The sequence below is a fragment of the Palaemon carinicauda genome, chromosome 25, assembly GCF_036898095.1.
Source record: "Palaemon carinicauda isolate YSFRI2023 chromosome 25, ASM3689809v2, whole genome shotgun sequence".
Taxonomy (NCBI): Eukaryota; Metazoa; Arthropoda; class Malacostraca; order Decapoda; family Palaemonidae; genus Palaemon; species Palaemon carinicauda.
Window position 1 is genome coordinate 83,762,023 of NC_090749.1, and position 16,438 is coordinate 83,778,460.

The 16,438-nt window shown below is 44.1% G+C and overlaps 1 protein-coding gene across 7 annotated transcripts in view; it reads right to left on the reverse strand.

Moving 5' to 3' along the window:
* Positions 1–16,438, reverse strand: part of LOC137618676 (gastrula zinc finger protein XlCGF57.1-like) — a 416,476-nt gene that overhangs the window by 246,543 nt on the left and 153,495 nt on the right. For 2 of the 7 annotated variants that reach the window (XM_068348814.1, XM_068348819.1), the window contains exons 1-2: positions 9,207–9,331; positions 7,920–8,066 (exon numbers count right to left, since the gene is read on the reverse strand). The exons of 1 other annotated variant lie outside the window; for it this stretch is intronic. The gene's annotated coding sequence lies outside the window, so the exon portion shown is untranslated. Of the gene's footprint in view, positions 1–7,919; positions 8,067–8,982; positions 9,353–16,438 lie in introns of those variants that run through there. 4 more of the 7 variants (XM_068348815.1, XM_068348816.1, XM_068348817.1 and 1 more) reach the window with 4 other exon arrangements.

Consider the following 16,438-nt stretch of genomic DNA (forward strand, 5'->3'; position numbering starts at 1 on the left):
TGAACTGATTCACATCGCTTAGAGGTAGGACTTCACGGGGGACAGGGCTGGCGGGCAAATATGTATAAATAGCTAAGGTTTGTATGGTTAGGAAAAATACAAATTATCTCCGAATTTGTCATTTGTTCCGTAACCGAAATACAAACCACGCTATTTACATAGGGTGACTTAACCCTTAGGTAGGGTGGAAAGTCCCAGCCTTATTGGCTTTGGTTTTGCCAGGGGACTCAGAACCCGTGTGAGTAGCACTCAGAACCCGAGTGAGTAGCACTCGAGGAAAGGAGTCCCTGCACCTCGCAAATTCCTTGCTCCGCAAGAACATGCGGCCTACATAAGCTTGTGTGTGAAGGAATAGGCGTGACTCGCCCTAGGAAGTTGACCTGGAGTCCTTTAGATGGAATTCTAGGCTAGGACGTTCCCAATACCACCTCGTTAGGGTATGGGGGACGCGACAGTATTATGTTAATACTAGGAACACAAGGAAGCATGGTTTACCTGCAGTGGTTTGAGGTCAGCTATGCTGAGAACCCAGGATGCTGCTTTCCCCGAGAGGGGAGGATGAAGTATGTCTGGCCCTTACTCTTTTAGTAAGGGCCAGACATACTTTTTCATTCATGCAGACTAAAACCGGGTAACAATGCCCTCAACCTTCTGCTACCTGTCCATAAATGAGCCTGAGGTTAGACCAGCTGTTGTGCAGCCACCACAGGGCCGATAGAAAATGTATCGAGGCTCCTGTGGGTCACGTCTTGCAGGTAGTGGGCTGTGAAGGTCGTTTGACGCTTCCAGACCCCAGCTTGTAGCACCTGCGTCACAGAGAAGTTTCTCTTGAAGGCCAGGGACGTAGCGATGCCCCTGACATCGTGTGCTCTAGGGCGACGTGACGGAGGGTCTAGATTCAGGGCATGATGGATGACCCTTCGAATCAAGGCTGAGATGGTATTCTTGGTGACCCTCCTCTTCGTCCTTCCTGTGCTCACAAACAGGGCTTGCACGCGAGGACGGACTGCAGCTGTTCTTTTAAGATAACACCTCAAACTCTTTACTGGGCATATTAGCAGATGGTCTGGGTCATCTGTTACGGAACGGAGACTCGAAATCCTGAAGGAGTCGAACCGTGGGTCCGGAACTCCAGGAATTTGAGTCTTGGCTACAAACTCAGGGACGAACCTGAACGTTACCTCCCTCCATCCCCTTGAATGGGCCACGTAGTACGAGAAACCATGAAGTTCACTAACACGCTTGGCAGAAGCCAGAGCGAGCAGGAACACCGTCTTCCAAGTCAGGTGACGATCAGAAGCCTGGCTTAATGGTTCGAATGGAGGTCTCTTAAGAGCTCTGAGAACCCGAACCACGTTCCATGGAGGAGGTCTCACTTCCGACTGAGGGCAGGTAAGTTCGTAGCTTCGTATGAGCAAGGAAAGTTCCAGCAAGGAGGAAATGTCCATTCCCTTCAGCCTGAAGGCCAAGCTTAAGGCTGAGCGATAGCCTTTCACCGCCGAGAGTGAAAGGCGCATTTCTTCCCGCATATATATAAGAAACTCCGCTATTGCTGGAATAGTGGCATCTATTAAGGTCATTGACAGATTGACCGATAGTCTGGTCTTGTTGAGCACCCTTCTCATCAGACAGAACGGTGGGAAGGCGTAGACGTCGATGTTGTCCCACCGTTGTTGGAAGGCGTCTTGCCAGAGTGCCTTGGGGTCCGGGACTGGGGAACAGTACAGCGGCAGCTTGAAGTTCAAGGCTGTCGCGAACAGATCCACTGTCGGGGAACCCCACAAAATCAGGACTTTGTTGGCTACTAGAGGATCCAAAGACCACTCGGTACTAACTATCTGAGAAGATCTGCTCAGACTGTCCGCGAGCACATTCCTCTTGCCTGGAATGAAGCGAGCTGATAGTAAGATCGAGTGGACTTCGGTCCATCTCAGTATCTCTACTGCAAGATGGGATAGCTGTTGTGAAAAGGTACCTCCCTGCTTGTTGATATAAGCACTACTGTGGTGTTGTTGCTCATAAACACCACGGAGTGACCCGCCAGGGTTTGTTGGAACTGTTGAAGTGCCCGATATAAGGCCTTCATCTCTAGCAGATTGATATGGAGGTACTTTTCTGATTCGGACCACAGGCCTGAGGTCATTTGGTTCAGAACGTGGGGCCCCCACCCTTCTTTTGATGCGTCCGAAAACAGCATCAAATCCGGGGGGAGGACGAGAAGATCCACTCCCTTTCGAAGTTTCTCGTCGGTCAACCACCACTGCAGGTCCGTCCGTTCCGCGGGTTCCATGGGAACCAGAATGTCCGGGGAATCGTTGCCCTGATTCCACCGGGACTTGAGCCGCCATTGGAAGGATCTCATCCTGAGCCGGCCGTTTGGAACTAGACGGGCCAGGGAGGAAAGATGACCTAGGAGACGTAACCAAGATTGGGGTGGAAGCTCTTCTCGTCTGAGGAAAGAATCTGCGACCCTCCTCAGCCTTGCTATCCTGTCATCTGATGGAAAGGCTTTGTGGAGATTGGTGTCCAATATCATGCCAAGATATATCAGTCGTTGAGATGGCAGCAGAGAAGACTTCTCGAGATTTACCATGATCCCTAAATCTTGGCAAAGTCCCAAAAGCTTGTCTCGGTGTCGAAGAAGGGTCGACTCAGAGTCTGCTAGGATCAGCCAGTCGTCCAGATAACGGAGGAGACGGATGCCAATCCTGTGTGCCCACGAAGATATCAGGGTGAACACTCTGGTGAACACCTATGGTGCTGTGGAGAGACTGAAACACAGCACCTTGAACTGGTAGATCTTGTTGTCTAGGCTGAATCTCAAGTACTTCCTGGAAGACGGATGGATTGGGATCTGGAAGTAAGCGTCCTTCGGATCCAGTGTGCACATGAAGTCTCGCGGTCACACTGCGAGTCTGACCGTGTCTGCTGTCTCCATGCTGAACGAAGTTTGTTTGACAAACTTGTTCAGGGCTCAGAGGTCGATGACGGGTCTCCAGCCTCCAGACGCCTTCTTTACAAGAAAGAGTCGACTGAAGAAGCCTGGGGAGCCGTCGACGACTTCCTGGAGAGCATCCTTCTTGAGCATGGTCTCGACTTCTGCCTGAAGGTCTAGCCCCTTTGCCGATCCCATGGCATAGGAGCTCAACAACATTGGATTCGCTGTCAGGGGAGGTAGAGATGTTATGAAAGGGACGCGATAACCTTGGCTGATCATGGAGATCGTCCAGGAATCGGCCCCGAGTTGCTGCCACCTGAATGCGCAGCTTTGCAGGCATCCCCCCACTGGTGGACATGCAGGGGGATTGCCAATCCTAGCGTTTGCGGCCTCGGCCGCTCCCTCTAGGATTCCTGCCTCCCCTGGAGGACTTTCCTCCCTTCTTGTCCCTGACAGGAAAGGGCTGCTGTTTAGACACCTTCGCCTTTGCTGCTGGTGCCCATTTCGTTGTCTTCTGACGAGGCTGCTGTTGTTGAGGAGCTGGAGGCCTGTAGGGTCTGGATGTAAGAGCCCTTTGGAGGAGAGAATCGTGATTCGATTTCCTCCACCTCTCAGCTGTCCGTTCCTCATCCTTGGGCTCAAACAGATTCTGTCCACTGATGGAAGAGTGTCTGAGCTTGCAGACATCCACGGCTGGGACCTTCGAGTGGAACCTCTCGACCACCGCATCACGATGCTTCAAGATCGAGTTTGCCCATAAGTTCGAAACTTAGTGAGCCAGAAACTCGATGGTGCGCGTGCCCAAGAGGAGAAAGGTCTCCATGGCCTTCGTGGTGCTCTCTTTGGACAAGTCCTCGATCGCAACAGGATGCTTAGAGACCCAAGCCAGAAATCCAGCCACGAAGTGGCCTGCATGGCACACTTGGCAACCTTCTCCTGACTCAGGATCTCAGTAGCCGAGAATGTCACCTGCCGGGAGGAGAGCCTCTCAAGAGAGGTTCCCCTGGTAAGCTCTTTCACAGAGTGGTGGAGAGGAAGAGCTAAACAAGGCTCCCCCATGATCTCAAAGTACCTCCTCTGCTGTACACGAGGTGGGAGGAGCTTGTTACCGGCAGAGGAACGGCCGGAGGCGGCGAGTTCGGAAAGCTGGCCCTCAACCTTGTCTCTGGTGCTCTTCACCCCCTGAGACCAGGGCAGAGCCGCACTGGCCTTTGAGGGTTTTTGAGTGCCGTAGACTCGGTCCAAGACCGTAACCTTGCCTTTGCGGGGGGCGGTCTCCGGGTCCTTAAACATGTTGAGTTGCCTCATCAGATTTAGGACCTGCCAGAAGGCATGCTCCGACTCATGCTGCTCTCCTCCTGATGGGCTGGCAGCAAAGTCTCCTGTCCCCAACTGCTCTACTTGTGGGGACACGTGGATGTTCTCCTGGGGTCTTGCTGGCTCTGGTCGAATCCGGGATGAAGACTTAGAGACAGTCTTCGAGTCCTTGGGCTCCCTTCTAGGAGGGATACAGGATTCCAGCAAAGAAGTCTGGGGGCTCCTCTCCACCCCTACACGGGACGATTCTCCTACACAAGTCGGGGTTCCTCCCATTGGTGACGTGGGAGAAGGTCTCACCTCGCTGGATTCTCCTGAGGACGGAAACGCTTCGTCCACAGGTGAAGGAGAGAACGACCGAGAGGGGGAAGGGGCCTTCCCGACGGACTTCTTAGGAGCCAGTTCAACCCTAGGGGAAGTCACCACGAAGTCTACTCCTCTCTTTCTCTTCAGCGGAGACGATGACGTTGGTTTGAGTCCTAGAGCAGCGAGGGCAGGCTTAACAGCCTGAATGACGACTCTGATCAGGGACCCAAACCAAGGCTGACGGCTGACGGAGGCAGTGTCAGTGGCTCCCGCTGGAGGGAAAGGGATCGGGTGATCCTTAGGAGTAGACACCACAGGGCCTGCCTGAAAAGAAAAAGAAGAATGTTGCATAGACCTCTCTGAAGAATCTTGCACCTATTGCAAGTGCGATGATCTGCGCTTGCGAGGAGGGGATCGTGACAATGATGACCTGGAAGTCCGCGCTCCTGAAGTCTCACCAGGTTGTTCGCGCTGCAAAATCCGGCGGGAATCGCGATCGGGATCGCGCGATGGAAAACTCGCAGGGTCGCGCGCGGGAGAACGTTGGCGCACACGCGCACGGATGGAAGCGCGGGTGCGCGTGGGCGAGTGAGTGCGAGGGCGCGCTGGTGAGAGGGCGCGCGGTCGAGTGGACGCGTGGGCGAGTGAACGCGTGGGCGCATAGGTGAAAGTGCGCGTGGGCGCGCAAGTGAGGGTGCGCGCGTTTTCAATGGCGAACGCTCTCGGTCGGGAGAATGATGGCGCGTAGGTGAGCGATGGCGCGTTGGCGAGGGATGGCGCGTTGGCGAGGGATTGCGCGTTGGCAAGCGATGGCGCGTAGGGCGAGAAGGTGACTGTCCGCGTTCAGGGGCGATAATGCGTGGACGCGTAGGAGACCTTCGGCGATCCAACATGTAGGTGCGCTGACGCATCGGAGAGTGCTTGCGCGCAGGTGAAGGATCGCGTGGGCGCGCAGGCGATCGTTTGGGGCGCAGGTGATCGCTGGCGCGCAGGTGCGTGGTCTGGTGTAGAAACTCGTCCCATCCTGGAAGGGCGCACAGGTGAGTGAGCGCGATGGCACGTAGGCGATGGCTGACGCGTGGGCGCGTTTTGAGGGCGCGCTGGAGATCGCAGGGGAGGAGGCAAAGGAGGGGTCTCCTTGCCTGTGCCCAGATCCGCAGATCGTGGGCGCGAGGGTGAACGTGGGTGCGCATGGCGCGCATCAGGAACAGGGCGCGCAGATGTGCGCTGGCGAGTAGGCGATCGTGGGTGCGCATGGCGCGCATCAGGAACAGGGCGCGCAGATGTGCGCTGGCGAGTAGGCGATCGTGGGCATGCAGGAGAACGTGGGTGCGCATGGCGCGCAGATGTGCACTGGCGAGCAGGAGAGCGCTGGCGCACAGGAGATCGCTGATGAACAGGAGAGCGCTGGCACGCAAGTGAGCACTGGCGAACAGGAGAACGATGGCGAGATGTCTCAGCTGCAGGAGATCTCTGGCGCGTTGACTCCGAAGAGGGCTGGTCCTCAACAACAGGATAGCGCTTGCGCGCGAGCGCGCAGGAGAACGTGGGCGAACAGGTAAAACCTGGCACTTAAGGGACTTACTCACATTGTGAGATAAGTTGCTTTGCCCCGAAGGGACCGGTGCCCGTTGGATAACGGGATGCGTTGGCACCCACTGCGCATCTGCGTCCAGGAACGGAGAAGGAAAACTTCCAGGTCTGGCAGGCGTAGGAGATCGCGAACGATCTCCTGAGAGGTCTAGGGATGCGGCTGCAATGGTCTGCTCACGTCGAAGAGGCTCCTCTGCGGGGTACGTCGAGGGTGAAGAACCGAAGAGGCGCCTCCTAACTCCATTGTAGGGAGAAAGAAGACCTCTACGGCGAAGAGGCGGGCGAGCCTTACGGCGAAGACGACCTCGGACAGGAACACCATCATCAGTCCTCCGAAGAGGAGTCTCTGTTAGTGAACTCCCCCGAGGAGGAGAAACACTCGCAGGAGAGACCGTTGGACTCAGCTGCCCGCTCGAAGGATGTTCGGAGGGGGGATCTGAGCCTTCAGCAACATCAGCAACTGCAGGGGTTTGACCCGACCCGTCGGAAGCCTCTGCCACAACAACGTCAACAATAGACAGAGGATCTACCTCTGCTATTACCGGCGACTGTTTGACAGCTGCACCCAACTGGATCAGGTCAAACATGGCTTCCCTGGAGGGCGAGCCCTTAAGCCCCAAGGAAGCCCAAAGCTGAAACAAATCATCATTATACAAATTGTTATCAATATCCTCCCCCGGAGGAGGAGGAGCTGCCTCGCTATGGGAGGCAACTCCCTCTCCCGAACCCCGAGGTTGGTCAACAAAAGCATGGCCTACGCTACCACTCGACGGCCTCTCACGAGAGACCAATCGAGTGGGAGCTTCGGAGGAGGTTCGGGCAGCGGAAGAAGAGTCTTTGGAACCTTCCTTCTTCAAGGAAGCCATTGAAGGAGAAAGGTCAAGCCTACACTTCTTCTTCCTCCGCCGGGAAAACATCTCCCACTGGGAGGTAGACCACTCCCTACAAGTTTTATTCCTATCACACTGTTGACCTCTGCAGTACGGACACAAGGTGTGAGGGTCCGTCTTGACCGCCGACATGAACGTCCCACATGGGCGGTCAGGTAGTCCAGGGCACTTGCGCATAATAGGAGTAGAGGCCAACTTCCGTACACACAACTGAAAGAAAAAGCAGAAAGGATTAAGGCTGTCAAAAATGCGAGGGTGAGACTGGAACGTCTGATCATCACCCGAGCCAAAATCTAATGGCTCATCATTTCAGCTACGCCGAAAGTAATACCCTATGTAAATAGCGTGGTTTGTATTTCGGTTACGGAACGAAGGAAATTCAATAACCATTAGGCCAGTTGCTTTTAGCTGCAACCGGTTAAAAGGTGGTTGATGGGAGAGAAAGACTACGTCCTTAGTCTACCGAGCCGAAATAAAAAGTGACGGTTAGTCGCTAGTGCTGGTGTGAGCGGGAGGGTTAACCTACCCCGCTCCCCCCTTTCGCTAACTAGCGGTGGGTAGTTACACCCTGAAGAAAAGTTTATGGACTGGTTTCAGCTTCGCTGAAACAATACTTCTCCACAATAAAGAGCGGCAGGTTTGTATTTTGCACAGGAACAAATAGCATTAGTATAGTCTAGGAACATAGCTAAATCACAACAGTGCATCACAATAAAAACAACATTAATAGAGTACATAATCCCACTCCAAAACAGAAGATATGCTGTACTGTATATGAATTTCAAATCTATAATTCAATATGGTAAAAACAGTACAAGAGTGTTAAATCTTAAGATAATTTTATTCAATAACCAAACCACTGGAATTGTACTTACCAAAGATTTTGTGATGGAATTTCTTATACTTCTGGTTCTAGACAGTCATGGATGGTGCATCGTAGTTCCTTACCAAGAATATAAGCTTCTTAAATTAGTTTCAGAGCTTAGTTAACTTTATTCTATGCTTAGATGAACAACTGGATTCTGCAAAGAGTAATGAGTATTAAATCTGCTTTGTGTTAAGAAAAGGACATTGTACTTGAAAATACAGAAGCTCTGAAAACTAAGAATACATCAGAAGTAAGTGATCTAAAAAGGGTTAAAGATCTTTTCAATATCTTTTTTAGAATAATAGGAATTTTTCTTCCACCTTTCGCTATAAACAATAGTAGTGCAGAAAGAAAAGTAATAATAATTGTAATAATAATATTAAAAAAAAAAAACAATTTTAGTCATTTTCATAATAAAAATATTAATGATTTCAATAATAATAATTTCAACAATTTTAATAATAACAATTTTAATGATTTTTTGAGACGACCACAAATTTTGCTTTCGCTTTTTAGCTAAAAAAAATGGAGGTGGGCAGAGGAAAATTACTGTCATAAGGCCAAAATAGGTTGGAAGAGGTCAGAGCATAACATAAGTATCATGGCAACCTGTGTTAGGTTAGGCAGAAGCTTCAATGAGAGGGGTTATGAAAGTCTTCTGTCAATGAGACGCCACACCCTAGATTAGGTTAGGTATTGACGTTTCTCAATATATCATCATCACTATTGAATCAAAATCTACTATGGGTAATGTAGCTCCCAACCATCCTCATTACTTCAAGTTTCTTGGTAGACAACCATCGAGTTATTCCTATTTCAACAAATAAAGATAACCTTTTATCAATTAAAATTGTATTGACAGCATAGGGCCAACCCATGCAACTGTGCATCTGGTCTGAGCCAACTTGCTACTAATTATTAAAAATGAATTGCAAATTAGAATGGCAATAACCTCGAAACCAGTATAAGAAAGATTTGTAGGTTGGCGGATGAAAGTATCTTCAAGGATAGAAAGTGTAGTTCAATCTCGTTTTACTGTATCAGATATGTTATAACCTGTAATAAATCACCTTTGATTTACCCGTGTCAGCATTAACATGTCACCACTAAGGGTGTGAGAGACAAAGGCCAAATAAATGGTTCTATGATTAAGGGTTAAGTCAACAGGTGGTCCCGCCGTTCTACAGACGAACCTCAAAGAAAACTACGACGATAAACAGGGAAACTTAATACGGTCATTTCATCTTCGTTTTCTTCTGGATGTCAGAACAAGTTACTTAACATTGGCATTCACCTCAAATAACTTTATAATTGATTCAAAGGAGTTTAAAGGAGGCACAGGACTCTCTAATATCACCTGTTGGTTTTTCCAACCGACACTTTCATTTCAAAATTCGTTTCCTGGTTCCTGGTTCCTTATTGCTCACTCCGCAAAATAAGTTTGCGGGCATTCTATCTCTTTATAGATAGGTGCAAAGCTTCTAAGCTTATTCTTATTATTAAGTTTATATCATCTGTGCCTTAAATAAATTAATATAATGTGGTTCACAATCTTTACTTTTATTCCCTTATACTTTGAAATTGGATATGATAACACCTTGCTATCATCAGTTTTGGCAACCTGTTGTGGTAATCAGTTTGGGCTTCCTAAACTCTTCTTTTATATTCATTGCCCTATCTATAAATGCAGCCAGATCCCTGCTAGGATTTTTTAGCATACCTAAACTTATTTCTACATTCTTTAGCTGTTCTAACTTTAGGCATAAAAATAAATGTTCGGTGGTGTCATCTTCCTCTTTGCATAGATCACACAAATTGTCATCATATTTTCCCCTGAAATTTGCTTTTAAGTTGAGCATATTTAATCTTGCTTTCATCACAAGGGACGCCTTATCCAGATACATTTCTCTGATATAAGGCATAGGGCCATTTCCTTTAATAAATCTTAATTTTTTCATTATTTTCTTTTTTTCTTCAATAGTTTCTTCTATTTTTTCTATAATTCTTTTCTTGATTTCTTTTTTCAGGGTCCTTTTCCCCCAACTTCTTATTTCTTCCACTTCCATCCCATATTTACTGCAGATTTCTTCTACGCTCTTGCTCCAGCACTTCCCATACGGGTTCTTCAACTGATCCTCAATTATCTCTCTTACTAGTCTTTTTTCCTCGGAGTTTATGATGTTATGGAAGAGCATTAACTTCTTATATTCTATTCTGCAAGACACCGGCCATATTCCTGTTTCTGCAAGTATGCCCCAATATGGAGTACTCGCAGGTAGTTCATACATATTTCTTATTATCTTGTATTGGAGGTTTTCTAGATCTTTCATATCTTTGTCCCTAATTACACTCCAGGTCTCCACGTTGGCAAATATTGTTGGTACAACTACTGTTTCATATATTTTCTTTCTGACTTCCAATGCCATCTTTCCAACTTTTCTCGTATCCCCATATTTTCTTATTTCTTGGGTCATATATGCAACCCTCTGGGTTTTTTTACTGATACTCAATTCTTTGTTTCCCTTCTCTGTATACCATTCACCCAGATACTTATATTCCTTAACTAAACTTACATTTCCGTTCTTCACTTCTGTTTCAATCTCCACCTCTTTCTCTTTCTTTCTTTTGTTAATTCTTAATACACCCGATTTTTTGGGGTTGGTGTTTATAGTGAACTTCTTTAGGGTCTCTAGGCTATGACAGTTACTTATGGCACTTTCGATACCATCTTTCCTTCCTGAGGGAAACATTATATCATCTACATATACAAGTGATTCAATTTCAATATTTCTTATCAATGTGATATTTTTTCTGCTAATGCTATTAACTTTGTCAGTTGCTATACTGCATAGCTTGGGTCCATATATAGTTCCTTGTCTAACATTTCCTTCAATCGTTATATCTTCTGTTGTACCTGCTGGGCAGTTGATGGCTGCTCTACCTTTTTCATTCATTTTTTTAACTATCAATGCTTCTTTCCATCCTATCATTTTTCCCATTTCTTTTATGCAGTCCTTTAGATCTAGCTTATCAAAGCACTTATACGCATCACAGAACCATACGTATGTCGACCCTCCCAAATAGGCGTTATAGTCTATTACTGCATTTAGTGTAAGCAGATGATCGGCCGTAGATCTTCCTTCAATGCCTCCACACTGGAATCGACTCATCTCTTCTTTGAATCTGTCCTTATATTTTTTCATCCTTATTTTCTCGTATATTTTACTAATTATGCTTGTGATAAATAAGCCTCTTTTATTTTCTAGTTCCATTTTATTTCCCTTTTTGTGGATTGAAAGTATCCACATCTCTTCCCACTCTTTAGGGATACATATGCTTTTGTCAATTTCTGTGAGTATCAGCTTCAGGCTTTCTATTATCTCATTCCCCATCATTTTAATCATAACATTGTTCAATCCTTGCCTGTCCATTGTGTATTTGTCTTTCAGGCTTTTTATGATGGCTTCTACTTCTTGATATGTTATTTTTTCTTCCTTGCTGGATCTCACTCTGTCACTTCCTGACAGCCATTTATCAAACATGTTGTTGATTTCTTCTGCCAGGGTCTCTTCTTCACTTAGGGGATTTTCTAGCTTAAATAAATCACTGTAGAATTTCTCATATTCTTTCTTTATTTCTTCAATATCCTCTATTATTTCTCCATCCTTTCCTCTGATTGCTGTACATTTACTGGCATTTTTTCCATCCACTTTCTTCTTGAATTCCCAGAAGGCTGTGCTGTTCATACCTCCTTTTGCTTTGATTTCTTCTACTTGCTTGATTATTCTTAAACCTTCCTCTTTTTGTTTTTCTTCTTGTATGTATAGGTCAACAAGGCTCTCCTGTACTTTCATTCTTCTCTTGACCTCATTGTTTTCCTTTCCAACATTAATACAATTCTTTTTTAAGGTTCTTTTAAGTTTCATTAATTTCCTTAATTCCTTGGACCTCTTGTTTTTTCTGTTTGTCTCTTTTACACTACATTTTCTTAATATTTCTTGCACTTTTTTTTGCCATTTTGAATATTTTATTCTTATATTAGCTTTTTCTTTGGCAATCTTTATGAGTTCCTTTTTATCTTTGTGGACTTTTAGATGGTTCCAGACTATTTTATATCTTACCTTTCTTTCTTTCTTGTTTAGGGTCAACCAATTCATTTCGAGTAGGATGGCACAGTGATCAGAATACACCATTTCTTTTGATATTCTGTAGGGTGTTATCAATTTCTCTTCGTCAATTACCATGCTCCTAATGCCTTCTTCGTCTTCTTCTCTAACTAGAGCATAATCTATCACTGATTTCTTCTCTTTTTCAATTCTCGTCCAAGTCCCTCTGCATTTCGGGTTGCTATTTGCAATTATCATGTTGGACTCCTCTGCTAAATCTCTTAACATTTTGCCTGATTTTGTAATCTCATTACTATTGTTTTTTATTATGCTTCCTACTTTACAGTTGAAGTCTCCCATTACAATTACTTTTTCTTCTCTGCTATTTGCTATCATTATTTCGTCTTTAATAGACTTGTACATATTTTCTAAATGGCTTGACTTTGTTTTATTTTCTTGTGGGGCATAGATTACTCCTAATCTGACTTTAGTCTTCCCATTATCAATTTTTACCCATTGAGACTCGTGACCCTGATTTTCGCTTTTTATTTCCACCGTTACATTTTGCAATTCATTTTTTATTGCAATCAACACTCCTCCTCCGTTTGATTTTCTATTATTATTAAAGACCCTATAACCTGCTATCTTCAAATTTTCTTCCTCCTTCAGATGTGTTTCTGTGATGCAAATAACGGTTGGTTTAAATTTTTTATATTATTTCCTCTAGCGAGTCCACTTTTGATTTTATGCCCCTTATGTTAATGTAATAGAGCTTGAAAGCTTTGTAAAATTTTGTTTTCTTTTTTCCTCTTCTCTTTTTATTTCTTCTTTTCTCTTCCATTTTTACAGGCAACGACCTGTTCTTCCTTGACCACCCTGTGGTATCATGTAGTCCATTCCTAAGGGTGTGTTGGGGTTTCCCACTGCCCTTTCTGCCCACGTCAAGTTGTGTTGGCTCGGGTTGTATGATTTTTCGTACCTTATTTCTCGTATCAATCTCCCCATTTCCTCCATTCTTGAATTTAAAAAATTTAATTGGTTTTCCATCCTTTTTCTACTTGGACCGTTGCTTACTTGATTCCTTACTTTTCCCCCCTTTATATGTTCATACTGCTCCTCGTTTCCTCTAAATTTTGATCTGGTTTCATTGAATCTAACATTGTTGTGCCTGAATGAGCATGTATGGCCTCTTTTGCAGGTACCGTTCACATAATCTCTGCATATTTTCGATCCATCTTTCCCATAGTTTATTTTGTTGACCATTTTCTTTTCCCAGTGACCATATTTGCACTCCCTGCCTAACCTACACCTGCCTTCTTTGTAAAACTTACATTGAATATGCTTCCTCATCTCGTTTCTCTGAGGGTTATCTTCACCTTCCTGGCTGCGTCTGTGGAGGAAGTCGCATGATCGTCCTTTTTTACAGATTCCCTTTCTAAAGTAGTAGCATATTTTGGGGGTCTTTTCTTTCCGTTTTTCTGAGGGAATCTCATTCTGTTCTTTCTCTTTTCCATCGTTACTTGTTTCATCTTTGCTTTCTTCATTATTTACCACTGAATTATTTTCACCTGAATTTGAATTTTCCCCCTCTGTTGTCTCTGTTCTTTCTAAACTAGTTTCCCTTCTAGTTCAGGCAGGGGTGAAGCAGCCTTTGCAACGGTACCTCCAAAATTTATTTTCTCATACTGTTTTGTCTCTTCTTCCACATCATGTTTAATATTTCTTTCCTTTTCTATATTTGTTTCACTAAATAAAAAATAATTATACTATTTTCTTAAGGTCTTCCTCATGTGGTTGTTGTAGCTCAATTAGTCCATTCCTTTCTTTTCTATATTCCTGACAAAACAACAACAAAAATTATAAGTTTTTCCTCTAAAAATATCACTGAAGCAAATGTATTGTCATAAACTAACTCTTCTTTAATTTCTTTCTTCCAAGTTCTATATATTTCTAACCTCACTTTACTTTCTATTTCTTCTTTCCACTTTTCAGTATCCACTTTCTGGTTTCCGATTTTGTGTCTGCCTTGTTCGTTCTTCTTAGTTGCCTTATGCCTATACTTAATTCTTCTTCTAAGTACTTTGCGGGTTGTTTCCACCATCTTCCATATTTTTCTTTAATATCCAGGATAATTCTTTTCAGTATTTCCTTCTTCCCATTCAGGATACGATTTAAGTACTGCAGCTTCCCATCCACCACCCTTGCTTTCATAGTAGATGCACCTATCTCCCCTCTTAGAGTAGTATTAGTTGTACTTTTAGTGGCACATAAAATCTTCCTGTATACCCCATTCTCTATCCTTTGTAGTTTCTCTATTTCAGTTTTTGTTAGATTTATAATATTTCTTCAATACAAAATAGATGGTAAAGCAAAACGTTTTTCCTATTATTACTTTATTGCACCTTTCTCCTTAGCTGAAAATGGTAAATTAGCTATTTTTGTGTCTTTTTTTCTATCATTACCCTTTTCTGGGTTTTAAATATGACCGTATTACTGTCTAGCTTTATTCTCAAGTATGTTAAACTTTCTACTACTTTGATTCCCTCTATGTGATCTGGCTTTTCTTTCATGTTGTAAATCATAATATAACTCTTTTTCTTTATTTATTTCTAACCCATATTTTTTACCAGTTTCCACTAATAGTTGGATGTTGCGCTTTGCATTGTCTATATCCTCTGTAATCACTTAGGTATCCTCTCTATTAAATGATTTCTAAAACCATTTCTTTCCTCTTCTATTTTCTTCAGGAAAATATACGTAATTAGTTCAGAACTAAAGTTGATCCTATGTAACCCAGTTTTATTCCACTTGTAACCTCCATTTCTTGTTCTATACTTTCTCCTAAGTCAATGCCCGTAGTATCTCCTTGATAAATATTTGCAATTGCACTCATGATTTTGGTGTTAATTCTATAGTCTTTTAAAACTTTTTAGAATCAAATGCTTTACTAAAGTATATCGCAATTACTATTAGGGGTTTCTTGTTCCAGGTAGGTAGTAGGTTGGCCAGGGCACCAGCCACCCGTAGAGATACTACCGCTAGAGTTATGGGGTCCTTTGACTGGCCAGACAATACTACATTGGATCCTTCTCTCTGGTTACAGTTCTTTCCCTTTGCCTACACATACACCGAATTGCCTGGCATATTCTTTACAGACTCTCCTTGTCACCATACACCTGACAACACTGTGATTACAAAACAATTCTTCTTTGTTCAAGGGGTTATCTACTGCACTATAATTGTTCAGTGGCTACTTTCCTCATGGTAAGGGTAGAAGAGACTCTTTAGCCAGGGTATGCAGCTCTTCTACGAGCGGGACACTCCAAAATCAAACCATTGTTCTCTAGTCTTGGGTAATGCCATAGCCTCTGTACCATGGTCTTCCACTGTCTTGGGTTAGAGTTCTATTGCTTGAGGGTACACTCGGGCACACTGTTCTATCTAATTTCTCTTCTTCTTGTTTTGTTAAAGTATTTATATTTTATATAGGAAATATTTATTATAATGTTACTCTTCTTAAAATATTTTATCTTTCCTTCTTTCCTTTCCTCACTAGGCTATTTTCGCTGTTGGGGCCCCTGGGCTTATCACTTCTTGCTTTTCCAACTAGGGTTGTAGCTTAGCAGTTGATAATAATAATAATGATAATATAGCTCTCTTCTACACAATACTGTAATATAAAGATATTGTCCTCTATCCTGCCGACAAAGCTTTGATTTCAGGAAGTGGCTATGGTGTAAGAATTGCTCATATAATTATTAATGAAATCTTGACTGGGGCAAAGAAAAAGAAGTATATACCCATCAGAAAGAGAGATGGATCATGGATTTGTTATAGCAACAGACGATGAAGAAAGACATTGTTGGATTGAATAGGACATATGAAGGGAATAATTTGATTGATATACTTGAAGCTGATTAAGACCTTAATGTGCCCATGAATGAATTCGGTATGTGTAAAGTCGATGCTATCCTGAAAAAAAACTAAAGAGATGGAAAGCCCCTGGATACAATGGAATAACTGCCAGGATGATAATGGCCGAAAAGGAAGTGACTCACACTACTTACAAGATTATTTTGTAGAATGTGGCATGAAGAAGCAAAACCTGATGAACAGGAGTTAGGAGTGTTGGTGAAAATAACCAAAAAAGGAGACCTGACTGATTGTAATAATTACAGAGGCATAACACTTACGTCAGTTGTTATCAAAATATATAGTATACTTATTCTTAAGAGACTGGAGAGAAAGATTGATGAAAACCTGAAAGATGGACAAGCAGGATTTAGAAAAGGTAGAAGTTGCACTGACCATATTTTCATTTTGAGACATGTTGTACAGTAATGAGTAGAATATGGAAATCCCCTTTTGATGGTATTTGTGGAGAGTCCTGCGTTATTATGGAATTCCTCTTAGATATATA